General features: G+C 39.6%; 1 protein-coding gene across 2 annotated transcripts in view; it reads right to left on the reverse strand.

The window, feature by feature from the left end:
* Positions 1-12,987, reverse strand: part of NOX4 (NADPH oxidase 4) — a 98,033-nt gene that overhangs the window by 11,016 nt on the left and 74,030 nt on the right. The window lies entirely within an intron of this gene.

Consider the following 12,987-nt stretch of genomic DNA (forward strand, 5'->3'; position numbering starts at 1 on the left):
TACAGGTGGTAAGCAAAACTGTTATCTAAAATCTCTTGGCATCTTCCATTATTAGTCAAGCTATTTTTTAATTGAACAAGTGGAGGTGACTAAATTATGGCTTCTTATTTTGTCTGGTGTTAGAGGGCAAGGAAAGGCTGTACTGGAAACAATGACTTGGGGGTCATACGTAGGAAAGAAAGTAGTTTGGCTAGGCCTGCCTAGGAGGTTCATCTTGTGCACATTTTCTGAAGAGGGAGAAAAACAGAGGAGTTTTTCCCCTTTGATTCATACCTGTCATTATGACCATTTTGTCCACTTGATTTTAAAGATTATTTAGGAGATTGTGTCCCATTTCCAATCCATTTTTAATACTTCATATACTACATGATGGATGGTACATTGACTATAATTTAAAAGTTTGTTTTAGGTATTTTAAGAAGTTTGACCTCCTACAGAATCTTTCCTACACTGCTGACAATCTCAGCAAGGTCACCCATAGACAGCTCAAAATTTATGGGTTGTAAGATTTCATACACTATTCCACCCATGGAAAACCAAGTGCATATCTTACCTCAGTAACAGATTCATCTTTAGAAACTGCTATAAAGAAAACGTGAACATTGACTCACATTTTATTTAGGTAACTGCTGAATACAGCTGTGGTGGGACCAGCACTGTGTGCAGCAGCTCAGTGAACAGTATTTGCCCAGAGGTCTGCTGACTGAGAGCAAGCTTTGGCCTGAGTCCACTAAAAAACACCAACACACATCAGGTTCATGCACTCACACACACCCACACACACACACTGGTACTTATTGCACAACTAAGCTGCACATACTCCACATCTAATGAAAGGGCATAATCTTCTCCTTTCTAACAACAGCCAGAGAATTAAAGGCAGGGAAGACATCTCTTGTCCCAGACAAAGCATTCCAAATGTCATCTGATAAATTCCTTTGGAGGACTGGATTTTAGCCATAGCTTAAGTTCTCAGTCTGATCTTATTTTTTTTACTTTTGTGGTCGGACCCTTGGCTTCATCTTACCAGTCAAGACAACAACTTGTCTGTGTGTCTTTGGCCAATATGGTCCTTTTTGGGAATATTTTCCCAGACCTCTGCTATTGTTGCTTGATGCCTCATACATTAGTTCCTTCTTCTGTGGTGTCTTAATTGAACACAGATTCTGAACACAGAACTACCAACTTTCTGATGGATCTGAAGTCTCATCCTCAACTATCCTTAACTATCTTACAAACTCCTTACTAGGTGTCCTACCTGGAGAGAAAGGGAGAAGACACTGGCCCAGCCACAGACAATATCAGAAGGCACTGGAAATGTTTTTAAGCAACCAAATTTTATAACTAAGCCATCTTCAACCTAAATATTCTTACTCTTATTTCTGCATTTATAGCCTCTACAGTATTCTACAAATGTTCTCTTGAAGAATCTCAAAGCTTTGCATGTCAGGTATGTTGGTTCCTGTATGATGGGAATATTAGAAAAACAAATTTGCTCCTTACTTAGGACAGACATATTGTTTTACACAATGAGGCCAAGAAAAATTTAACTGGCCATGTGCACACAGTATAAAAATAACTTTAAGTATCTGCTCATTAAATGTTTCCTCTTACATAACACTTTATACCACATTTGCTTAACAAGGGTTTATTTTCCACTGATGAAATAATACCACTGCTGGTGCACAGTGCAGCAGCAGCTGCTTTTAGAGATCTGAAAGTTGCACTATTTTATGGAGGAGGTAAAGGAGAATCTATTATTTAAATAAGCAACAGGGGAAATGTCAAGAAGCAGGTTGCAACACTGAAATCATCTGGTCCAAGGGACACTCATAAGGAAGTCCACAAATGTTATGGGTCTCAGATGTATATAGAACAGATATAAGAGATCTAATTTTGGGATGTCACAGTATGTCAAAACCAGAAAAAAAACCAAACAACAACAACAACAACAACAACAAAAACACCAAAAAAACCCACAAACTAGATAACAAAGACCAGCAATCCTGTCAGTCCTGGCATACCTCATATACATGTTGCCCTAATCAGCCCCCACCTAGCTAGTGAAATCTAGAGAATTACTCCTAAAGGTATGAAGGGCAAAAGCACAGGCCTGAGGGAAATTCCTTACATTCTGGACAAGGAGCATCAACTTTTCTTTGGATACAGAAATGTGAAAAACAACATTTTGAGTGAAAAACACAACCTAATGAAACAAAAACAACCAAAGGACATTCTTCCAGAAATCACAACAGTGGATGTGCCACTTAACATAACTGCACTACTTGAGGACTACCTGAATGGATGTATGTACGTCTGCAGAGGGATTAAGCAATTCTTGGAAAGTCTGAGTGCCTCTGAGTAATACTGACATGATCAGAAGTGGAAAAATGCAAAACTAGATCTGGTCACCAGAAACCAGTCAAGCACAGCACATGCCAGAAATTCAAGAAACAACCTGCAATTAAATATGCATTTTTGGTCAGAATGATCCAGTTTGTGGCCCATTAGGCCCATCTGGCCTGCAAAATATTTCTATTTGCCCACTGTGTCTTCCTCTGAGGGAGTGAGGAGCAGTTGCTTGGACAGCAGATGCAGTCAGAGAAGCCAAGAGCCTCCTGCTGTGTCTCCATGTGGTCCAGCACAAAGCAGCCAGAAGTCACTGCTTCCAAGTGCGAAATAGAGAAATGGGGGAAAACCTGCAGAAATATTGCTAATGTGTTAACCCACTCCACCAGAGTGCCTGAAAAGACTGATTCCAAGCACAACATGATCTCCCTAGAAGATTTTGTTGGAGGTCATAAACATGCACTATTTAATCCCATTTTACTACAGGGATAATTTATAACTGAGACAGATGTGGACCTAATGCCTTAATGGCAGTGGTCATTTACCCTTTTCTTATTCAAGCTGGTGGAAGCAAGAAACCTCCTGATGCCGTATCAAATGGCACAAGTCTGAACAGAGCAAGTGATTCAGTCATAGACTTCTGCAGAGATTATGCAACTTTTGTTTCCTGTCAACATGTTCTTATTTTCATTTGGTAGGATGGAAGACTTTTGCATAAAAGCAGTTCATTATTGAAAATGAAATATCACAGCACTCAATAAAAAGCCAAGGGGGGCAAGATGACTTTTTGCTTCTTGAGCTGTGGCACAGATATATCACACTACTGTGCTATGCTCTCCTATCCCCCCAGCTTTCATTTAATTAACATGAAGGAAGGGAATGGAATTCTACTACAAGTTTAGAAATTGCCCCTTCAGGTAAACTTATTCAAATAACAAGTTGTTCTTTTCACATATATTCACTTCCAGTCTTAGAAGTGCTCTTGCTTATTATTGTGGGACAATCTTTTTGATCAGAAAGAGAAAAAAAAAGCTCTTCAAAATAGAATGCATCACAAAAAATAGTAGAAACCATTATTAAAAAGCATCTTATAGACATTTTCTATTTAAAGCACGTTCCCATTCTACAGTGCAGTGGTACCAAAATAGCCCAAAAGACACTAAAGCAGCTAGTTCCAATGCTGGGCAACACCACTGCACTAACATGGGGCTGCCCCTAAACTGAGGGACACTGTCTCAGGGACACAGGCAGCTGTACTGCTTTTGAGATCCAAGTCATTATTTTCCATTAGGAGCTGCATAATGATGTGTGGAGATACCTGCTCACACCTCTTGGACTTGGCTCTCAGTGCCACGCTTTACTTCAGGGTGTAGGAGCCCTTAGAAAAGATAATGCTTTGATTCTGCTTCACAACCCAACAGTAAATGATGTTATCACTTTTTTTTTTTTCCCCTAGGCTCTCTGGGAGCTACTGTAAGACATTATCTGGGATGTTAGTGGAATAACAGATGGATAGGGGAGTTAAATCAAGAGCTCGTAGGAAATTTTAATTAAAGCAGTATCATCATCTACAAGCTGAACAAAATGCCTGGATACAAAGTACTGCATAGAGCACAAAAAGTGAAATCCTAGTCTAACTGAAGTTTCAGGCAAAGTTCTTACCAAAACCAGATGAAGAAGGATTTAAACCAGCAGCATGAGATTTTATATCCTGGGCATTCTGTTCTTACTAAGATCCATGTGTAAGTATCTTTGTGTGAGTACACTAAATTCTGGGAGACACAGTCAATCCTACCCTGATTCCATAAAAGCATAACTGACATTCTCCAAAATCATAACAAAATCAACTAAACAACACTTCTCCCATGGTTGTTCCTCTCTTTTACTTATCCTACCACAACCACATTTCAGAACTGATGGATTCAGCCTGAGAACTCCAAGTAACCAACTCTCTGATGGCTGAAGAAGTTTCCTTATGCTCTTCTGTTGCTCTAAGTCTGCTGCACCAGAGAGATGCAATCACCTCTCTTTGATAACCCACAATATCAGCTTCCACCCCTACATGACAAATATTCAAACAAGTGCCTCCATGTTCCTCCCACATTTTCCTTCTTGCCTGGGAGGGAATCTCAGTAAACATCTGCAGAGCTATTTCATTATCTCCCTTAAAATTCCTTCTTAAGACTCCTCTTTCCTCTGATATCTGAAAAAAACAGGCTGATGTGCTCACTATAGCTCAGTCATATTCTGGATCAGTACTGTCACACTGTTTTCTTGAATTCTGATGTCTGATTGTATCCATCTGTTGCCTGCTGTTTCTCCAGTTTAAGTTAGTTTGTGTCTCTGCTGTGTGGCTCTATCAGAATGGCTTCCTGATGCATGACTCCTCCTTCAGGGCACCAGCATAACAGAGATCAGAGAAGGATTGCTGGAAGCCACCCAAATCTGAAACTTATGTCTGAGACAATCTTTCATAGCCTGCAGAAAGCAAAATGGACTACTGCACTGTTTTAGAACATTTTGGAGTCCAAGGCTCAATTCACATTTTTCAGCAAAAGCCTAGCTACAACAAATGATGTGATTTTTCAAAGAAGCTGTGTCTGCTACTATCAAAGATTTAAAAATATTTTCTGCAGCAAAAATCAAGACAGCCACTTCATTTTATGAAGTGAACATACAATATTTCATGTCATTATTTGAGCCTCAATTTATATGTGTACATTCTGACACTATTTTACCAGGGGGCTTGTGATTATTGACAGCATTTCAGTACCAACAGACTTTTACAAAAGAACCACAGGTGAACAAAGCATGCCATCCTTGGTTTTTATGGATTTCCAAAACTACAACAGCTTTTCAAGGTTTAAAAGTGTCACAAAATGTGACATTTGGCATGTGTGATCAGATTCCCATGTGTTCTCCTGACACTGTGAAGGATGATGTTTCCATTAAAGAAATCAGCAGCCCCTTAGATAAGTAAGCTTGAAAAACCCAGTGGGTCCAATTAAATTTATATACTCTTTTGTGCAAGATTGCAAAGGGTTATGATTGTAATTCAGGTTTCATTAGCCATCCTCTCCTGATTTTTTTTAAACTTCTTGAGTTTAATTTCTGGTTGATTATTCACATTTTTTCCCTTACAACTTCAAATATATTCTTACAGTATGTACTAGAGCTTGCTGAAGATTCCTCCTCTTTTCTACTGAAGCTGATTCCTTGACCAGCTAGTGAAATATCTGATTCTAACAACATGGATGGCTCAAAAAACTTTAGAATCAATTAGCAACAAATTTTCTTCAAATAGAAACCTGCTAAACCATTATTATTTTTAGCATCCTGTAAGAACCATCAGTTTTAATACATCTCAGTTCCATTTATTTCTCTCTGACTGGGCAAAACAAAACAAAATCACCTTTCTCCAGCTTTTTATATTTTCAAGGGCACGGAAGTAACTAAAGAGGAATTTCCAGCTTTACAACATCCTTAGCAAGACTAAGTATGTTGAAGGCATGATGATAAGGGTAAGAAAGTGGAACAGCTGAGCAGGCAGCCGTATTTTCATGAATAAGGCTCCTCCTGTAAATCACAAACTAAGCTAGTTTTCCTCAGAACTGAATAAAATTATCTAAACATGCCTGAAGTATTTATGGAGAATCCATATTTCTGACTACTCATTGCTGACTATTGCAGGAGAGAAGAAACAGTTTAAACCATTGACTTACTCCATCAAAAAGTCTGTAAAATCACTATGAGAACTACAATAAAATATAATTATAAACCGAGGCAACTTTGTCCTCTGAAAGTACATGTAGTTTCTGTACCAAATTTTTTGGGTCAATATTCTTAATTAATGTTCCATTAATTCTTCTCCACAGCAACCTTTTAAAGGTCATATTTATAAAATGTTCTCAAAATGTATTCCTTTGATTAAAGAAAACACAATTTAATTTTATTATAACAAGAAATCGTGTTGCACACCATTTTCCTTACCAGTTTCTATTTTGTGAAGTGCCTTTCCTCTCTATAAAACTTGCGTCCTACAAATTTTACCTGGGCTAATCAAGAAAAATTAGAAGAAGAGCATTTGTAATGCCTGCACCACCTATTGTATGTTGCTTTTCAAAAATTTATTCCTTACACCATTAAGTGATAAAATGCTGCAGACCAGCAACCACAATGAGGCAGAATGTGCTGGGTATATTGCTGTGCAACCCATTCTCTGATACAGTAGTTATCTGCTTATCTCACTGCAAACTGTATTTCTGCTTTAGAGTAATCCACTCCCATATTTCATATTTGGTCTCTCTCAATATTTACAGGAAGCTTTCTGTTGCCTATACTGCTGCCTTTGGTGGTCACCTCAGAGGTGATGCCATCTAACAGATGGCATGGGAGTAGTGCCAATATTAGTCCTCTTCCTCGCTTGGTAAATGATATTCGCTGAGACAGGATATCTCATGTCTCCACACAAGTGGAAATACCTGCAGCATCAGTTTCTGTGGCAGCCTGGAAGGCAAGGTGGCTAATGTTCATGTCGCAGTCAGCAACAGCTGGATGGACAGCTGTGGAGCCAAACAAGGATTGTGGGTAGCAACAGCCAAGCATTGTCTGCATTAACGCAGTGTGAGAAAGAACAGGATGTAGGGTGGCACTTTCCTGGGGCAAGCATCCTTGTTCTGGCTCCTGGAGGAGAGCACAACACAGTACAGTACAAGTGTAGGAGTGAGGTCAAAAAGTGGGAATAGAATGTAGGAGGGGAATCAAAACCACCAAAGACCTCTGACTCCTGCCACGGTATGCATACTGATACAACCATATTGCAGATTTCAGATGCTGTTTCAAGATTTTCACATTTCTAATTATTACATATGATCCAGCACTGGAAGTCTAGTACAGCTCCCTCGAGCCAGGGTTTGGGCATTTTTCAACTGAAGTAAGAATGGGAGAACTACATGGGAGTTTAGGACTCCCCTGGCAACTCTTTTCTAGTTACAAATGTACACAGGAGAGAGATTATACCAAAGAGCAAAATACTTCTTTGGACAGAGTAGGCTGGGGGAAAAAGAAGACCACTCTAGTTAAACATCTATACTGCTGTAGGCTTTCCCAGTCAAGCTCCAGTACACCTTAGGGATGGGGAAAGAAAAGTTGGCTTCTGCTGACAAATCACAAGGATGACAAAGTACAGGTTTTAAAATCCTAGCTAGGTATCTGCAGAAACAAAAGGGGAGGAGAGAAGCAGCTGACTGAAGTGCTGGCAGATACAACTGGCAGCAGATCAATCTGAAGACAAGGACAGGAATATCACAGTTCTCTCCAAAGTCAGCCTGCTCAGGCTCTTTGGAATGAATTAAGTAGAGATGAAGAATTCAAAATTAAGAGAATATAAAGAAAAACACAGAAAAGAAAATCTCACAACAAATTCTGTAGTTGGAATAAAGCAGTTACTCCTGCAATAAAATGGGATACTCTATACCTGGTAAACCCAAACACAAATATGCTGTCTAAAATGCAATAAACCCCCTAGAAAAAATTGCCATGTCTCACTGCTGACTCTTTTCTGTCTTAGGGCTTACACTGGGGAAACAAAGTGATTTTGTACAGTCACAATCACATCTCTTATTTGGAAAACTCTCCTTTCAAAAAGAATTTCTCAGCTATACTTCCTTTTAGGAAAGATGTTCTCCATGAGTTTCACATCCTGTACAGGCCAGTGATTGTGCCTATAAGGACTATGTTGCCTTCGGGGCAGCTTCATGAAGCAACTCATTACTGGCTTGGGGTCTGTAAAATATCTTTGCTTGAATTTAGCTGCCAGAAAGCCTAGAAAGAAATTCTCTAACTATTCCTCTGACAGCTGAAGAGAGAGGTCTTCAAGATATGATAATGCAACTTCAGATGGCTTCCAGATGTTCAGTGATGGTCAGACAAGCTCATTTCCTTAAGCAGAGAATCTCTTATCTGGAAGGGGATACAGAAAACTGGCAAGGCCAAAATGTAAAGAAAGAACACCTGCCCAGCAGTAGAGTGAACCATACACAATTGGAATAAAATGGCAGACTAAGGATGAGATCACCCAATTTGGAGCAGGAATTTCTGAAGTCAACAGAAGCCTACAGATGAGTCTGCACATAGATTCATTGGCAGAAACTTATCATCTACCAGAAAATATACTGCATTACATCACAGATGAGCTCAATGCAGTCCTGACTATCTTGACCTCTTCTTTTTCTCTGACTATGCTCCAACTTGTTATTTCCAGTTCTGTTTTTTAGCGTGAATGGCTTATTATTGTCTGCAGTGTTCCAGTTTCAGCCCTGCCAAGGCCCTGTACAGCGACATTATTGTTCATAGGTGGCAGTGTCATTGCTATTACCTTTCTAGGCATACAAAGATGCCTCTGTGCAGCTGCCTTGGGTCATTCAAAATAAAAAAAAATTCACCCCTTGAATTTTTAAATTCCTTCAAGCTCTTACCTTTCTATGTGCTCATAGTAACAGAGCCTTACTTCTTAGCATTTCTCTATGAGTTACATTTAAGAGGCTTACAGAGTACAGATGATCCCAAATAAAACAGGTGAGTGACTTCGTGAGAGACAGAAAGATATGGGACTAGTGTTTAATTACTGTAAATATAGAATTCTTTTCCTAACCCTTCCCAGCCTCATTTTTCATAAATATCCTGAGTCTACAACCCACTTGGTGTGAGACACTGCTGCAGGACAAGGTGACTGAACAGAACAGAGGCAGGGCATCACAGCAGAACGAATACCTCTGGCCCAGAGCCGGGGTCTAAGCCAAAGGAGTCTCTCCTGTAAGTTCAATACCAGTTCTTATTGAGCAGGATTCCTGAAGTTGCTCTGCATTTATAGAGAGAAACACCACCGGGTGTGACTGGCCCTGTCATTATACACAATGACTTATGTCACATGAGACTTCTTGCAAAAAATCAGTGTCCTGCACCTCCACACTGATGTTCGTCATCATTGTGAGATGCAGATCCCAGGACTGTCTCAGGTCTAACCTAAAATGACAGTTTTGACAGTTTTTCAGTCAGAGAGGAGGAAAAGTCCACACTTTTAATCCCATCTCTCCTGCTTACCCACTGTCATTTCCAGAATGTCACTTACATCCTCAGTTAATGCTCTTTGTTTTGGTGAAACCAGAATGCAACACATTCTCATAACTCTCCTCCATGAGATGGAGTTTAGTTTAATTAGCTTAATGCTTAAGTTTACTTGAGGCTGCACCTCAAATCCTGTGTTCAGTTCTGGGTCCCTCATTTAAAGAAAGACATTGGAATGAGTCCAGGCAGACAAGGGCAATGAAGCTGATGAAGGGTCTGGAGTAAGTCCTATGAGGAGTGACTGAGGGAGCTCAGGTTGTTTAGCCTGGAGAAAATGAAACACAGGAGGGACTTATCACACTCTACAGCCCCCTGAAAGGAGGCTGTAGCCAGTCTCCTCTCAGTCAACCAGAAACAGAACAAAAGGACATAGATTCAAGCTGTGCCAGGGGAGGTTCAGGTTGGACATGAGGAAGAATTTTTTCACTGAAAGAGTGGTTAAGCATTGGAATGGGCTACCCAGGGAAGTAGGAGTCACCATCTCTGGAAGTGTTCAAAAATGATTGTACAAGGCACTTGGAATGGTTTAGTCGACTTAGTGATGTTTGGTCACAGGTTTGACTCGATCTTGGAGGTTTTTGTTCCAATCTTAATGATTCTATGAATCTAACAGGTTTCACACTTTAATACACACAGACAATAGGTTGTTATAAAGTATGAGCCTAACAATTTCCCTACCCCATGTCAGTCATTCAACAGTTTCTCTTTTGATGACCTGTCTGACATTTCTACCTATTCCAACTCATCTTCCTTTTCTTCCATTCATCTCCTAAAATTTGCCAGATGATTCAAAAATTTTATTCCATCTGCTCTATATACACTATCCTCCCTGGTCCAATATCATCCAAGGATTTAATTAACTTGGTGTTTACATCTCCCTCCTTATTATTCATTATTTAATGTACTGAAAGAACACATCCCAAGATGAATTGCTCCCTATTTGACACCTTACTCATTTTTAAACTCCCTGATTAAGAATTATTTGCTGCTTCCCACCTGTCAACATTGACTTTTTCTTCATTTAATACACTGTGCTATATTCTTGTCTAAATAATACTTTGCTGAATTCTCTATAGAAAAAAAAAATCTAATTCCAGTACAAAACAAATGCAAAAATGCCACTGAATTACATGATATCAGAATTTAGTTCTGCAGGAGCAAAAGGTGTATTACCAAGCAGAAATGCACTATAAAAGTAGATTATATTTAGTGAAACAGTGTTTTTACATTTATCCTGCTCTGGTGCCTATGTCTGCAGGTAAAGACAATAGGACATGGGCAATATAGCGTGGATGAAATTCCAGCCCTCTAGCTTCTGTCTGTCTACTAGACCTTGTCTTTTTAAGACCTCACTCTTTATCCATCAGCTGTGATCAGTGATTTAGGTGTTCCACTACAACTTACTTTGCTTCTGTTGAGGGATTCCTTTATCAGCTGTAATTTAAACAAATTGTAAAGGTAAAATTGGATAAACAGGTGAATACTTTCTGGTTGTTCCTCTCTGACATTCAGAAAATTGCATTAATGTTTTTCCTAGTGGCTGCATGTATCAACCATCCTCTAAACTACCACTGAACGTTTATATCATCACTTCAACTACTGTGGAAGTCCCTAAAGATCCCTAATCAAAAGATACTTCCCCCTTGGTGTAGGAACCTTACAAAGAGCAAAACAGAGAATGGAGGAATGCAGCAACTTAGGTGCTGTGCTGGGATTGACCCAGTCTCTGTCGTACCTTTCTTAGGAGAACCTGGGCAAGTCAGCTTGACAGTGTGCAACAGTATCTACCTGTTAGACAGAGATAGTTGCATTTCTCAGGCAGAGATGATCATTGCAAAACTTACTTCAGTGAAAGTTTGTGAGGCCCATAATAGTAATTATGACCACCCGGTAATAGTGGTCATGAAGCTCATCAAAAAATGCATTACAATCTTTAATGAGCAAGTAAAAGGAAAGGAGTACAACATTACACAAAGGAGTGTTTCTAGATATTTGCTATTTTATAGTTTCCATCTGTCCAACTGATGGCTTTTATCTGCATATCTGACCTGACAGTTTAAAGAAGGGTAGGTAATAGCTTCATATCTCATTGGAGAAGCCTTGCCAAGACAAGCAAATTAAAGAAAGGGTAAAGATGAATGGATAAAGCCACCATCCCTGTTATTTCCTTGTTAATCCTATTTCACCAGTTTAGTTCCCCTTAGACAACAAGGTTGAAATACCTGAGTGCCCAGTGGGGTTTTTAACACAAGTGGCGTAATGACAATAAAATCATACATGATTTAGAATTACTTTTGATATATATTTTTCTGTGAAGAAATTTTAATGACAATTTCCCTCGAAATTTCATTTTTCAAGGAACCTTCAGTACAGAGATAAACAGACCCCAGACTCTGCAAATTTGAGACATTTTTGTTTTTTTAATAGATGCTAAATATTTCAGTCATGAGTCTTCTTGCTGCATATCATAAGAAGGATCAAACAAGAGAGCAAGCTAAACTTAACTGGCTCATAATTGCCAAAACATTTCTACAGGGTGCAGATCCTATTCACTGGTGCCAGAATCTGAGTGCAGGGCCAAATAACTAAAATCAAAGTTAATTCGATGAGAGGAGTGCCTCCAACCATAAACAGCTGGCATAACCAATGCAGACATAAATGGATTTCTTAAGTTCCAGTGGTGCTCTTAAGAGCTACCTGCAGCAAACCTGCTCTATTTTGCTATCAAATTACTGGAGAGAGACAGATCCAATTTTGACAGCTCCTGTTTGCATGGCTTCTTTAAAGTGGATTCCTTAACTATAGTGCAAATATTCACCAATAAAAAATGTTAACCATCAACCATTACACATCCAGTTACTGCCATCTAACAACAGAAAGGCAAAATATATATAGATACACACTAACTATGCTCTCAGATAGCAAGACACAGCTACAAGATGGAGCAGTGAAAATCAGGAAAGTTCCCCATCTCAGCTTGTGCTGACTCTGAAAAGAGGGAAGCAGGGGCTGAGCTCCAGGGACAATCCTTCTGCTGCACTTAGAGCTTGGAATTAGAATGTTCAAGTGCTTAATGGAACCATGCGTGAAAGATTTGTAGATGCTGAACTTAGCCTGTTTTCTCATCAGGACACAGCAATTCTAAAATAAATTAACAAGACATTCATTCAACCCTCCTTCCTAACATAAAAGAGAGGGAGATGAGCTTGTCCATCAATACCAACACTTCTCGCCTGTCACAGAAGAGCAGTGCCCAAAGGCTCTCATTACAGCCTGTGTCACTGAACAAGCTCATTACATTATGCTCTGCTGGTCCCACAAGGTAAACCTGCTCTTTTGAATTAAGGAATCTTTCTCTATGTAATGTATGGACTGTGCACGAAACAGAAAGTTACATCTGACCTTCCCTTCCCTTCCCTTCCCTTCCCTTCCCTTCCCTTCCCTTCCCTTCCCTTCCCTTCCCTTCCCTTCCCTTCCCTTCCCTTCCCTTCCCTTCCCTTCCCTTCCCTTCCC

This window comes from Cinclus cinclus, chromosome 2 (assembly GCF_963662255.1).
Source record: "Cinclus cinclus chromosome 2, bCinCin1.1, whole genome shotgun sequence".
Classification (NCBI taxonomy): domain Eukaryota; kingdom Metazoa; phylum Chordata; class Aves; order Passeriformes; family Cinclidae; genus Cinclus; species Cinclus cinclus.